The 15204-nt window shown below is 47.6% G+C and overlaps 1 protein-coding gene across 1 annotated transcript in view; it reads left to right on the top strand.

The window, feature by feature from the left end:
* Positions 1 to 15204, top strand: part of ZDHHC14 (zinc finger, DHHC-type containing 14) — a 385293-nt gene that overhangs the window by 222773 nt on the left and 147316 nt on the right. The window lies entirely within an intron of this gene.

The raw sequence follows: 15204 nt of genomic DNA on the forward strand, positions 1-15204 counted from the left end.
GGCAGGGGGGCCACCCTAGGGGGCAGGGCGCCCACGTGGTGAGGAGGGCAGGGGGGCCACCCTAGGGGGCAGGGCGCCCACGTGGTGAGGAGGGCCAGGGCCACTGCAGAGAGCAGGGTGTCCACGCAGTGAGCAGAGGACAGGGCATCCACATGGTGAGGAGGGCCATGGGCTACCGCAGAGGGCAGGGCGCCCGGTGGTGAGGAGGGCCGGGGGCCACTGCAGAGGGCAGGATGCCCACATGGTGAGGAGGACCAGGGGCTACCACAGAGGGCAGGGCGCCCGGTGGTGAGGGCCAAGGGCTACCGCAGAGGGCACGGTGCCCACATGGTGAGGAGGGCCAGGGGCCACTGCAGAGGGCAGGGCGCCTACCCTGGACTCAGTCGGGCAGCAGGAGCGCCAGGAGAAGGTGGGGTATAAGGTGTCCCAGGTGTGGGAGAAGGTGGCCAGCTGTGTGTGTGTGGAGGGGGGCAACCTGCGCTGGGCACAAGGAGGCACCTCATGGATGCCCTGCTTCTGGACGGTTCTCTGAAGCCCGGGTGCCTGCTCTGCTCTAGAGCCAGGCTCCTGAGAGCTCGGCAGCCGTGCCGCCTGCCCTCCTGCCCCTTCTGTCTGCTGGAGCTCAGCCCTCACTTTCCCTAAGAGGAAGCTCCCAGCCCCTTCGTCTTAGCCTGTGTGCTTGTCCTCTAACAAATACAGAACTGCCTTTCTAAAAACACTTCCACCCAGTACATTCTGATCCCTGGTGACGCTGATGTGCTGCCTTCGAGCGACCTGGGAGCTCTGGTAGATAAGGAGCTGTGCCGCCCACCCAAAGGTGCAGGGTTCGAATCCCTCAGCGGAAAGCTGAGCCATCTCCTGCGGTCTGGTTTCCAGCCTCTGAAAACCCACTGGACAGTCAGCTCTGAGTCGGACTGACTCAGCAGCAGTTTGAAAATAGGTCCACAGAGCTCTGTCTGCTGGCATAGTCGATAGGGAGTTGCTGCCAACCGGCGACTGTGTCTCTGGTGGTTCGAATCCACCAACTGCGTCACAGTAGGAAAATAGACTCTCTCTTCCTATGACCCTTCTGTTTTCAGCAGAGTCCTTAGTCACGGTGCCCCCAGGGCTCAGTAGGGCTTCTAGGACAGGGGATACTAATTCAGAACAAGTTAACTCCTTCCCTGGTCCAGCACTAGCGTCACTTTTTAAAAGCTCACCCATCACTGTCACTGCATTTTTGTCACATCCAAGTTTGCACATCAAAGTCGTGCTCACACTGCAGTGTAATCTGGTAAATGTGCAGTAGCGTTATGGGGAAAGTCTGAAATGTTTCGAGGGTGACCGAAATGCGCCACAGACTTGAAGTGAGCACATGGTGTTGGGGAAATGGCACCAGGAGATTTGTTTGACCAGAGCATTACCATCCAGGTGGAACCCCTTCAGCTGACCCCCCAGAGGCTTATGAGGAGGCTGTGAATCGCGGGAGAGGAGACTGCCTTCCATGGCGTGCTGGTGGTGCCCCCAGAAAGGTGCCATTTTTGCTGTAGAAACCCCGTATGGGTCACACCAGGGGTGCCACAAATGTTCACCCTTTGAAAAAATGCACCATCTGTAAGATGCAAAAAAAAACCAAGATTCCCAGTATTCATTCCCATTTTACAAATGAGGAAACCATGTCCCCAGGAGTTCCCTGGAAGAAGGTGGTGGAGCCAGGGCCTGGAACCCAGAGGTCCTCTAAGGATCGTGTCCTGGGGCGACGGGTAGGTCAGCTGGTATCCTCCAGGAGAGCTGGGTTCATGGGGACTACACAGTCCATAGAAAATCCTCTACAAACGTGTGCACAGGACTCGTCCTCCACCAGGTTACACGGTGCCCTGCTTCTGTCTACATCCTCATGCAAATCCAGAGGAGGTTGAGAAAGGAGTCATTCGCTGATGTGTGTTCTTGTTTGTTTGTTTGTTTGTTTGAATTAAAGTGGATATTTTTCTGAGCAAGTCTTTTTTTTTTTTTTTGGAAACCAGCTCTGTCTCTGCCCTGGGAGCCAAAGCTGTAGGATCTGGGAGAGACCAGGCTGGGCAAAGGATGAACCCCCCATGCCTGTGTTTCTGATGAAGTGAACAGCCATTCATGTTAACAGTTCAGCTAGCATCCTACTGAATAGTGAACAGTTGAATGCTTTCCTTTTAAAATCAGAAACAAGATAAGCGTGTTTACTCTCGCCTCATCTGTTCAACATTGTGCTTGAGCTATTGTGAGGCCAAAATAGGCATGGGCTCAGGTGAGGCTGTAAATCACATGAGAGACTGCTCCCCTTTCCCTTGGGGAGCTGTTGGTGGATTTGAACTGCTTGCCTTTGGATTGGCAGTACAACTCCTTAATCACTAGGCCAACAGAGTGCCCTTTGATGCCTTTGTTGTTGTGTACTGTTGAATTGGAACCAACCCATAGTTGACCCTCCAGTAGGTTTTCAGAGGCAGTTAATCACACAGGAGGAGATTGTCCATTTTTCTCGCGCAGAGTTGCTGGTGGATTCAAACCACATGCCTTTGGGTTGGCAGTGCAATTCCTTACCACTAGGCCACCAGATGCCTCTAGTTGTTGTTATGTAACGTCGAGTGGTCTATGACTCATAGTAACCCTATGTACAACAGCCCTATACCCTGCTCTATCCTGTGCCAATATCACTGTCTCAGACACACCTAACCCCAGTTACCGCTGAATCCATCCATCTCTTTGAGGGTCTTCCTCTCCTGCGCTGTCCCTCCACCCTCCCAAGCATGACATCCCTCTCCAAGGACTGGTCCCTCCTTGCAACATGCCCATAGTATGTGAGATGAAGCTTCAGAATACTTGCCTCCACGGAGGAGCCTGGTTTCACCCTCTCTAGAACAAATCTGTTCATTCTCTTGGCAGTCCATGGTATATTCAATATTCTTCTCCTGAACCACAGCTCAAAGGCATCAATTCTCCTTCTGTCCTCCCTTGTCATTGTCTAGCTTTCTGATGCTTAGCAAGTAATTCCAAAAACTATGGCCCGGATCGGGCGCACTTTAGTCTCCACACTGACACCGTTGCTCTTCAGTACTGTGAAGAGGTCTATGACAGCAGACTTTCCCAATGCAATTCATCTTAATTTCCCGGCAGCCGGTGCCAAGAGTGTTGATTGTGGAGCCAAGCAAACTGAAGCTGTCAACAGTCTCAATCTCACCTTCCATTATTATGCTGCCAATAGGCCCAGCGATGAGAATCTGTTTTCTTGATATTGATCTTCAATCCATATTGAAAGCTGCAGTCTCTGGGTATATGGAAAGACGAAACAACACAAGAAAACAAACCAAAACTTAAAGGACAAAACTAACCCACTGCTGTTGAGTTGATTCCAATTTGTAGACACCCTACAGGGGTGAACAGCCCTGTAGGCCTTCCCAGGCTGTAATTAACACACACACACAGTGCCTCTTCTGAGCCAGTTCAAATCCCTAGTCTGTAGATAGCAACCTGGCTGTAACCACTGTGCCCACGGGCTCCTTCAGGCCGCGAAAGCAGGAGGTAACTCTCACTGTGGATCTGATTCTTCCCAGAATCTGCCTGTGTGCTGTAAGGCTCGGGAGGACAGGATTGCTTCCATGAAATCTTATCACATACATTTCCCCCCCTTCTGTTTAGCTAATGAAGGAAAAAAGAATATCTGATATGGGAAAACTTTGGTATTGGGTTTATTAATTCTCATTATCCACCGTGTTTCTCTCTTCTACATAAAAAGCCCCTAGTAGCCACTGGGAGCCAGGCAGCTGAGCGATTTATTAGAGATTTGCCAAGGATCCAAGCAGCTTCTCCCTGCCCCCCAGGAAGTGGTGAGGAATCATCTCTGTCCCAGCCTGTCGCAGGCCCCTTGAAATGCTTATGCAGCAACTAGAAAAGATGTCAGAGCAGAGCAGTGGGGCCCAAGGAGGCTGGACGGGCCCATGGTGACCTGCTGGGGGCAGCTGCGTTCCTAAACTCCGCTCTATCCATTCATCCAGCCACTGTCAGTTCTCAAGCAGCTGATTGGTTCAGAGATGCTATATTATAAATCACAGTATCAGTGGATTTCATTTCAAGGAGACCTGAAATGAAAGTCAATTAAGTGCTGGGCTTCTAACCAACAAGTCGACAGAATCCACCGGGCACTCCAAGAGGAACACAGGAGGCCGTAGGTCGGCGTCTGCGCTGGCGTCTGCAAAGATGGCAGCTTCAAAAGCCTGCATGGTTATGTGTCATCGAGTCAAACAGACTGGTAGTTGACCCTTCAGAGGTTTTCAAAGATCATCAGTTGTACAGGTCCTAGGAGATTGTCCATCCCTCTCTTGAGCAGCTGATGGATTCAAACCGCCTGACTTTGGATTGGCAGTACCACTCCTTAGCCTCTAGGCCACTGGAGATGTCTTGAAGGCCTTATACTGTCTGCAAATTCTGACTCATAATGACCCTCCATCGTGTCTCCTCGCCTGTAAATCTTTATAGGATGAAATTGCCCATTATCCTTTCAAGGAAAGACTAGGGGATTTGAACTGCTGACTTTTTGGTTAGCCTCCTCACATATTTTGGTCCTCAGCCTTGTGCCACAAGAGCACCTGTGAGCTCGGTATGAGTCACATCAACTTGATGGCAACAGGGTGGGGCGGTTAGAGGGGGTATTTCTTCTCAGTGATGGAAGCGGGATCCAGGACACATAACTCTGCTTTCTGTTCCAAACAGTCTTCTCTCTTGTCTTTGCGGCCTTCCCGAAGGCCCTTTGCACAGAGAGGAGGGGCTGACACAGAACCTGAAGAAGGATGTCTTCTCAGTGCCACTTAGTTCCCATCTGTTGTTCAGAGGTTCTTACACATCATAATTGGCTCGATGGCACCTTTCAACAACAGCTGGATTGGCACAATTCATGACAGCCTTCCACTGGGTTTCTGAGAGGGCACTGCCTTTTCTCCTGGGCACAGCTGGTGGATTTGAACCACAGACCTTTCCGTTAGCAGCTGGACACATAAGACTGTGCTACAGAGCTCCTGTTCAGTGAATGACAGTGTTTTACAACGTGCCTCTCTTCTCACCCAGCTTGCTCTTCACTTCCTACAGCATTTGATAGGATAGGGCTGGAGTTCAGTCTGATGGTCACAGAATCCTGGGAATCAGTGTGACAGGACCCAACAGCAACAAATTGGAGCCAACTTGATGGCACCAAAGGTACACGGTTCAAATCCACCACTTGCTCTGTGCGTGGTTTACTGCCTTTGAAAACGCTCTGGAGGGTCAGTTGTGGACTGATTCCGACTCAACAATACACAGCAGCAATAACGTGATGACAGCTGTGTGTGGTGTGCGCGACCCACTCCCATCCTTCTCCTTGTTCTTTTTAACGCCTCCCCTTTTCTCTCCTCCTCTTTCTTCTCCCCAATTCTCTTTGGACCCCCCCAAGTCCTCCTCTCTTTCTCTCTCCTTCCTTCCTTAGTCTAATTCTCATTATCTAGTAATTTTTCTTGTCCTGGATGAAACCAGCCATGATTTGTAGGAATGAAATTTTCTCTTTGGTTATTTGTTAAATTGTTCCTTGAAACCAGTATCTTCTAGACGAGCTTGCTGGGACTCACGGTACAGCACTTCCTGGTTACTGAGGACGCACTAGGTTTCCTTCTACCCGAGACTCCAGCATCCTGCACAGGGCTCTGCTCAGGGAGGGGCCCACGGGAACAGGATGTCCTGTGCCACCAATTTGACTTGCTAGAATTTTTCTGTTTTGTTTTTAACCCAAAGACATCTTGATTCTGTGTTTGAGAATAGAAACATCTATTCTGGAATTGTAACCACATTGATGGATTTTTGTTGGAGAAAGTGCTTTCTGAGTAAAATACCATTAAGCCGGTTACAGCCTTCATCAATTTCCTGTGCTGCGCAGTTCAGCTATTTCCAGTATTGTTCCACTTCCTTTGTCATTTCACAAAAATTATTGCCTTGAGGGTAATTTCTTTTTTTATGTAAAATTTTCAAATAGGATTTGTTTAGTTCTTTTGTATATTTAAAAGTTGTCATTATAAGTTTTCTCATAGAACTGTTATTTCTAATCAGTCAAATTTTTGTGATTATTTTATTCTTTAATATGTGATGTTTTGGGGACTTTTTGTTGTTTGGGACGAGAGGGTTAGCTGTTTTGTTTTTTGGGGGTTTTAAAAAACTTTTATTTTATTTTATTTCTGTGTATGTGCCACCATATTGGATCTGACTGGTACAGGAGGAGATTGCCCCTCCTTCTCCAGCAGAACATCTGGTGGATTCGAACTGCATCCCTCTGGGATTGCAGTGCAGCTTCTTGCCACTAGGCCACCAGAGCTGCCATGAGAGATTTGCTGTTAATAATTTAATTTTCTCTCAATTATTTCTACCAGTTATATTAACTATAAATCCTTTAGATTTTAATTGTTGTTGTTGTTGTTAAGAGCCATTGAGTCAAGTATTTTGTGACGTCCTCATCATCTCTGACATTTTTGAGCCCATTACTGTGGTCACTGTGTCAGTCCATCGAGTTGAGGGTCTTCCTTTCACTGACGCTCCGTCTTTCCAAGCATGATGTCCCTTTCCAAGGAATAGCTTCACCTATCAAGTGCCCAAAGTTAGGTGGTTTTCTTTATTCTTTGACTTATAATTAGTCTTTGGTCTGGATTTGACTGGTGGTTTGTGTTTTCTGGTCATGCCTGCCCCACTTTGCCGTTACTTTATGTACCATACACCAGTTGTCCACCCCGCTCTATACGTGAATGAAAGTGGTGGATCCAGTGTGCTATACATGGCTAACAGGGTTGAGTTTTACCAGGGTTCTTTTTAGAAAGTTATATTCTCCAGCCCTTTCCCCTAGCTCTTCTATATTCCTACTACCTTACCCTCCAGACACCACATGCCGCCCTTAATATCCACCACCCACCTGTCACTGGGTAATTCCGTGGTGACGTGTGTTGCTGTGAAGCTTGAGAAAAGATTGAAACAGTCAAAATTTTCACCTTACTTGGATCCAGAATCAATGTTCTTGGTACCAGCGGTCAGAAGATCAGGAGACGTATTGCACTGGGAAAGTCACCAGTCCGTGACCTCTCCAGATTATTGAGAACCAGTGATGTCAGACTTAAAGACTAAAGTTGAGCCTGATTCAGGTTATGGTCTTTTCAGACACTTGCTAAGCATCTAAGAGCTGGACAATGAATAAGGATGTCAGAAGAATTGATGGTTTTGAGCTGTGTTGTGGAGAAAAGCAGTGGACAGCCAAAAGAACAAACAGATCTATCCTGGAGGAAGGACAAGCCAGAGTGCTTCTTAGAGGCAAAGATGGTAAAACTTCATCTTACGTGCTTTGGGCATGTTGTTGGGAAAGGCTATTTCTTGGAGAGAGATATTGTGCTTAGAAAGGTGAAAGGCCAGTAAAAGAGAGGAAAACTCTCAACCACATGGATTGACACAGTGTCTGCAGAAGTGGCCTTGAATGTGTCAGAAAGTGTGAGGATGACATAGGATAGGACAGAGTTCAGATTTGTTGTTCATAGAGTCAAAAGGAGCAGATGCAACGTGGGAGTGGCAGAGTCTGACTTTTACTGCTTCATAAAGGGGAACTGTCCCCATCAATAATATCCATAATACTAAACAGCTACATGATCAGACATGCCACCTCAGATGTTCCTGCACCTATTTCTGTGAATCATCATCAGGTCCAATGATCATTTCAAACTGACTTGCAGACTTTATTCACGGTTGTGGGGTTATTGGGAAAATAGTTTACTGGAAGAGGGTGGTGATGAGGCAAAGAATGCCATACAGTGCAAATCCAGGTTTAGTCCAGCAGTCCCAAGCCAGGTTAACAAAGCACAATTCCTCAGTTAGTTCTGACAGCTTCTCAGTCAACAAGTGAAAGTCGGGGTTCAGCTCAGCAGCACTAATTAACCTCTGATTTCCTCAGTCAGCCCAGCAAACTTTATGTCAGAGCAGTTACAAGTCAGCTGTTCATTCAACCATCCAGCAAGCAAAACCTTTAACTGTGGCTTCATCTCCAGGGTTCCTCTGGTTACATCTTGCCCCAGTTCTTTCACAGCCGTACCAGAGTCTCTTTGTCCTCTCTCCCACCACTGTCTGTCATTTCTCACAGTGTAACCACATTTCCTACCACAGTGTGGAAAGCACTCTCTTTTATATTGGTCCCACAACTGTTGATGATTGGCAAGACCATAGACCATGTGTCTACAGTTAAGGTAACTGGAGACCATGCTTCCAATGAAGGCTAACACAATGGCTAGAAAAGCAATTTTCAAGAGTTCTGGCACTCAAGTCATACTCAACTCAGCAGCTGTCTGAGTCTAGAAGCTTTGTCACTAGTACTTCAAATACCAGCAAGGTCAGTAAGGTGGACAGGTTTCAGTAGAGCTTCCAAAGAAAGATAGACTAGGAAGAAAAGACCTGATGATCTTACTAGCCAGTGAAAACCTTACAGATCAAAGCAGAATTCCAACTTCCAACTGTTGTCAGTTCGATTCTGACTCATGGTGACCCTCCTTCAGGATTCTGAGGCTGTAAATGCTTACAGGAGGAGAGTGTCTGTCTTTCTCCCACATTTGGAACCTTTGACATTCAGCCTGTTGCTGGAATCAGTGCTGGAGGTGGAAGGCACCCAGTGGCCACAGCAGTGGACTGGAGCACAGGAGCCATTGTAAAGATGGGACAGGACTGTGTGTAGGTGCCTCCCCTTATGCACAGGGTCACCAGGAGACCAAGCCATTCAAGAGCTCCTAACTGGAGCCACACCCTCTGTGTCATTTGCACGTCATTTCTGCGTCCCTGAGCATTCTGCTGGACCTGGAAGCTCTGCTCAGAATTCATTCTGCCACCTCAGGGGAGGTCCCTCTGCCATCACCAGCCACTCTTCACTGCTTTCTACTCTGGTCCTCAAGCTGTTAGGATGCCACCTTGTCATCTTTGCTTTCTCTCCCGTGCAGCTTGGGCATTTATTTACCTGTGTCCACAGAATGAAATATTCTCTGGGCATTTCCCCTCTCTCTGCTGAGTAAGTGGCTTATCGATCCATGGTGAAGAAGTAGAATATTAACAGCTATTTTTCATCCAGTTCTTCTCACATACCAGGCACCATGCTGAGGTCTTGGCATGTTGTGATCTCATTTAGTACTCCCCTCATTCCTGGGTGCTTACACACTGTTGTTGTTGGTGGTTGGCATGGAATTGTTGGCATGGTGACCTTAGGTATCACAGAGAGAAGTGTCGCCTGGTCCTCACTGTCTCTCTGATCCGTGGTGTGTGCGAGTCTTGTGTGTGTCTGTCCTGCCTGTCCATCTCATTGAGTTTCCTCCTTTGTTTTGATCCTCTACTTTCCCCAACATGGGCTCCTTCTCTAGGGCTCATCTTTCTTAGGGATGTATCCAAAATCAGTGTCATAGGTTGACTTGTACTCTTCAGGTACACACATGTACTAATACAGTGTGGAAGCCGTGCCTGGATCCCCCAGGATATGACAAACCAGGTAGTTATAAAAGGATTAAAGATAGAAGGCAAATACCCCATAACCCCCTCACAGCCCTGACAGAAGAAGAGGACTTTCCCGAGGGTGTGGCCTGCAGCACCTTTTATCTCTTGGAGAGTGCGTCAAGAGGGGAGACCTCCACACCACACACAAGGACTCTCCAGGAGTAGGGTCAGGCCCCTGTGTTAGGAAGTTCCTCTACACCAGGGGAGGCCAGGACATGTGGAGATCTAAGGCCTGCTGGGGCTTCAGATGCTGCAGGAAACAAGGACCTTCCTCCAGACCTGAGAGAGAGGAGGGCTTCTGGAGCTGAACCTTGAATTTGGACATCTAGCTTCCTGAGTAGTAAGAGAATGTTTTTCCTTTTAGCCAGAGCTGTCCACTTGTGGTATCTCTGTTGGAGCAGAACTAAAAGAACTGAGGCAGCCGAGAGTCAGTGGCCTCACCAGTCTTGCTTCTCCAGAGCATTCTGGCTCCGCAGAGCTGCTGAGACCATTAGGATTCCGGTTGTGTTGTGGGGAAAGCAAGCCAGTGTTCAGGAAGGAGGATGCCTTGCCGGAGGTCAAATGGCTGGAGAGTCAGTGCCGGCCACTCTCTGGACATTGCCTGCCATCGTGTTGCTCTGGGGCAGCAGTTTCTGACAGGGACTGTGCTCCTCAAGGCAGGTCACATTCCTGTGGGCCTTAAGCTACATTCTGACCCCTGACTCAGAGGGTCATTGTCCTCCAACCTCCTGTCCATTAGCTCTTTGTTCCCGTCACATCCACTGGCTCCAAAATCGGGCACTGAGTCCAGAATGCCTTGGTGAAGGGCCTCAGTTCTGAGATTCCAGGCCAGGTGGATGTCAGTGGAGGGAAATTGCAGACACGCCAGCACCCCAGTGGAGCTTCATGAAGACCTTGGGGGGCTTTGGTCCAGAGGGGGCTTCCTGACTTCTCATTGTCTTGTGATGTGTATGTGAAGGAACTGAGTCAGACTCCTCTTGGGAAAGACAATGGCATGGTTTGTTTGGTTTTTTAAAAATTGTATTTTATTAATTTTAATGAACATTTACAGAGATTTGAATTTCCTTTCATTCATTGTTGCACTTTTCTCCCTGCCCACCTCTCCCCTCCAGTTCGCTCTTCTCTTTGAAAAGAAAAAAGAAAAATTCCTTCATTGGTATACAATCGCCTGCCCCCACCCCACCCCCCGCCCCGAGTCCACTCCACTCTGCAGCCTTCATTCTGGACTCTTGTGATAATGGCTTTTGAAGACAATGGCATCCTAGTGGAGAGAACAGTAAAAATATCTAATGAAAAAAATCCTAGAATTGTCCGTTGTGCACTGCGGTCAGCAAGGAGGGGAGAGGCAGTGAATCCCCACCGGAATGCAGACTGACAGTGTCAACATTCCTGGTGATGTCTTAAAAATAGAATCCTCCCAGCCTGGGCGAGCTGGCGACCAGATGTCATGTTCAGAGCTTGTGGAATTTGGGGAGCTATGAGAAGGTTGCGAAGGGTTTGGTTTTGAGGGAAGGGAAGGACTGAAACTTGGTTTTCTCTAGAGAATTTGGAAGAATGGTGTGTTACTCTTTCCAGGGCTTTCATTGAAGACAAGATTCTTTCTTTTTCTTCTAACAATCCAGGCTTGAGGGGGGAGTGCATCATGTTTTGGCACTGACACTCATTTGTGATCAAGTGTGTGTTCTTGATTGTGAGGTTGGGACATTTCGCTGTGTGTGACTGGAGGGGACACTGGTCACGACAACTGTGGGATGTTCATCTCCAGCTCCTTCCTTGGGGCTGACACACTTTCCAGAACTGTCTTTTTAGCTTTCCAGAGACATTCAGGAGGCAAGGGACGGCAGGTAGGATTTCTCTCCTAATACAGGAAGGTGTGCACAGGTCAGTTCAAGCAGTAAACAAGGATGTCACAGTGGGGACTGAGATGTGCCTGAACTAATCCATGGTATTTTCAGTCACTTCAGTTGCACATGAAGTTTGGAAAATGAGTAAGACTGAAGGATTGATGCCTTCTGATTGGTGAAGGGTATTGAATATACTGTGGTCTGATAGAAGAACAAACAAATCTGTCTTGGAGGAAGTGTATCCAGAATATTCCTTAGGAATGAGGACAGTGAACCTTCAAATAACTTTATTTAGATGTCGTATAAGGAAAGGCCAGTCCCTCGGAAGTCTATTATGCTTGGGAATGGGGAGACCAGGGAAGGAGAGAGAGGCTTCGACAAGCTGAATTGACACAGTGCCTGCAACATTCGGCTTAATTACACACAAAAGAGTCTGTGCTGGTACCACAAGCAGGGGCTGTAAATGAGGGTCTGTGAATCCAGGTCCACTGGACGGCACCTGCGCTGAGCCTTAGAATCTGAGTTCATAAGTCCTGAGACGTTTTAGGAGCTTTCCCTTCCTGAGTCTGTTAGAACCACATCTCGCGGGCACGTGCGGATGAGCAGATCTGAAGTCCATTAGACTAAATCAGTGGTCTCTTCTCAAAACCACAGCGTCACTTCACTTCTCATAAAGTGACGCTGTGCTCTTTCTACCCCAACATCACATTTTTTAAAGAGCTTGTGTGAAATCAGGAAAATGATGGCCCAGAGCGGGCGGAGAGCCTGGCTAAGAAGCAGAAAAGCACTATAATTATAATCAGTTCTCATCAAGGAGAGCGTGGAAGGAGGTGGGTGCCGGGGCGGGGTGAGGAAAAGGCCAGGCAAGATGGGCAGGTCCCCAAACTGTAGGAAGGAAGGCTAGGAGCAGTGGATGGGAGAGATGGGGGAAATTGGCATGCAGTTGCCAGGATGGGGGCCCAGGGGACAGACAAGTGGTCCTGGGATGGTGAAATGAGAGGACCCTCGACCCCCTCACCCACCAGGGATCTGGGAATGGCAGGGGCTGGACCCATGGATCCAGTGAAGCAAATCCCCTTTCTAGATAACAGTCCAGTGCTGCTGTGACAGATGTCCTCATGGATGCTTTAAGGACAGCCAGGCATTGTCTGCCTAGGAGGCTGGAGTCTGCATTCATGCCCTGGTTCTGGGCAAAGGCTTTCTCTCTGTTGGCTCTAGGGAATGGGCCTGTTCTTAGCTTCTCTGCCGACAGCGTTCGGGGTTACTGGCCTTGTCTGGTATCTCCATCTTCAAAGAGTCTCACACTTTCCCCAACTCTGCTTTCCCTGTGTCTTCATTTGCTCCTTTGTATCCAAAAGTGATTGCTTCTGTCAAGGTTAATTGGCCTGGTCTAGCCCTGGTCTGTCCATTTGCTGTACAGAAGTAACTCGTGGTTGCTGCGATGCTAAATACTGTGACACTAACGTGTCAAATGTGAGAATGGTTACCCATGGTGGACAGTGTTTGGTGGAACTCCCTAATTCAAACAAGCTTGGAAGCAGGAGTGCCATCCACTTCTGAAATGGCTTGCCTGTGGAAACCCTATGAACCTGCAGAAAGGACGAAAGTTATACAAGTCTTTCGTTAATAGGATCACTATGAGTCATCTAACAACTCGATGGCACTTAACAACAATAACAACATTGGAGAGGATCTCTGACTTGTGAGTGACCATCTACTGATCTCTCTCTGGCTCGAGCAAAAAGATTGGGAGGAAAGACAAAGATGTGGTGAAACTATTATTTAAAGGAACGAACAGACCACTTGAACATCAGCTCTGAGGCCAGCACTAGATGGTATCCAGATTCTACCTCTGCTCATTCTAAAAGGGACCTCACCAAAAGAGGTCCTGGACAGAGAAGGTGAGAAGTGTGGAAGTAATGAAAAAGCTTAAACATCACCGGACTCACAGTGACTGATGGCATCTCCAACACCACAGCCCTTAGTGACCCTTCAAATGTAGAACAGAATGCACCGCAGGAGACAGGCCAGTAGGTGAGCGGTGACTCTGGGGCGCAGGGGAGCAGGGGAACTACCGCTCCTTCCAGACGTAAGTTCAAAAGGGGATGAAATATGTTTACGGCATTGAAGTCTATGGGGGAGAGAATAGTCTAAAAGTATTATATTTTAGGGCATTATTTTTATCGTAGGAGTATGCAATGAGGGTTGCAGAGTGGATTATATTTGGGGGTAGGGGGTGGGGTTTGGGGAGGTGCGGGGGGATTGTGTACCAATGAGGGAGTTTTTCTTTTGCTTTTCAAGGAGAGGAGCAAATGGGGGGGAGGGGTTTGTGCGGGGAGAAGGGTGCAACAATGAATGAATGGAATCCCCAAATCTCTGTAGATGTTCATTGAAATGAAATATAAACAACCTAAATTTAAAAAAAAAAAAGAATAAAGATGAAATAAAAAAAAAAAGAAAGAAATGCTGGAAAAAAAAGGGGGGGCAGCATGTGCCCAGGGATGGAGCAGGAAGGGTTAGGATGGAAGGATTAATGGAAAGGAGATGCAGGAGGAAGAAAGGGAAGAATGGGATTATAATGTAGGTGTTGTAATTCATGGAAACAGGAGTGGCATCCTCTTCCTAAACAATCTACATCTGGAAATTCTTACGAACTTTGAGAAATGATGATACTTACAGAAAGGCTTCAGGTCTTTTGTTCATAGGGTATAAGTCTTTGCTTGACTGACAGCAATCAACAACAACAACATTGTAATTCATGTCATAAAACAGACAGAAGGTTAAATGGGAAACCATGTGATTTGTAAATGTCTAAATGACAATTCTAAAAAGTTATTTGCATAAAATTATACTGAAAGCAGAGAGTTGTTGTTGTTGGGTCAGAACTAACCCGTAGTGGACCCTCCAACCGGTTTTCAGAGGCAGTTAATCACATGGGAGGAGATTTCCCATCCTTCTCCCACAGAGCACCTGGTGTTCTCAAACTGTGTGGCTTTGGGATTGCAGCACAACTTCCTGCTGCTAGGCCACCAGAGCTCAAAGCGGAGAGTACCAGAGGAATATCTATCTGTGTTTCATTGACTACGCAAAGGCATTTGACTATATGGATCACAATAAATTGTGTCTAACCTTTAGAACATACATAGGGTTTTCAGAGGCCTGCTATTTCAGAAGAGGTTGGCCAGTCCTTCTTTCTAGTCTGTCTTAATCTGAATGTTCAGATTTAGAGAAGTATCAGACATACTAGCATTTTATAGAAAAAGTGAAAGATATATCCCGTATTGTGGAGTTAACCATTAGTATCAGTGTTGTCCCTGCCTTTGGCACACGTGTCTTTACCCACTTATTTCCCTGCTCCACCATCCACCAGGATGCCCATCCACTTCTACCCACTCCCTTCACATCTATCTCCATTGACCAGCCCTTGATCTAATATCTTATATATGAAGCTTCCTTGGCTTCTGTGATTCCAAATACGTCAGCTGCTGGTAGTTTCTTATGTTGTGACCAGTGTCTCTGAAGTTTAGTGGTAATGTTTCCCGAGTGAAGGTGATGTGTCCTATAGAACTGATGTGTAGATTCCACAAGGTTTTGGGGTCTTCAGTGTTACCTGGGAAATGGGCGGGGAGTTTTATGGACCCTTTAGCTGTCCAACTTCTCCGCCAGCCAGGGAGGATAGAAGGAGAATTGATGCCTTTGAGCTGTGGTGCTGGAGAAGAGTATTGAGAGTACTATGGACTGCTAGGAAAACAAATATCCTGGGAAGGGTTAAACCAGGTGGCTCCTTGGAGGCAAGGATTCTGAGGCTTCATCTAACATACTTTGGACATGTTGT

Source organism: Elephantulus edwardii, unplaced genomic scaffold (genome assembly GCF_000299155.1).
Source record: "Elephantulus edwardii isolate Elephantulus edwardi_28Jun2011 unplaced genomic scaffold, EleEdw1.0 scaffold00024, whole genome shotgun sequence".
Taxonomy (NCBI): domain Eukaryota; kingdom Metazoa; phylum Chordata; class Mammalia; order Macroscelidea; family Macroscelididae; genus Elephantulus; species Elephantulus edwardii.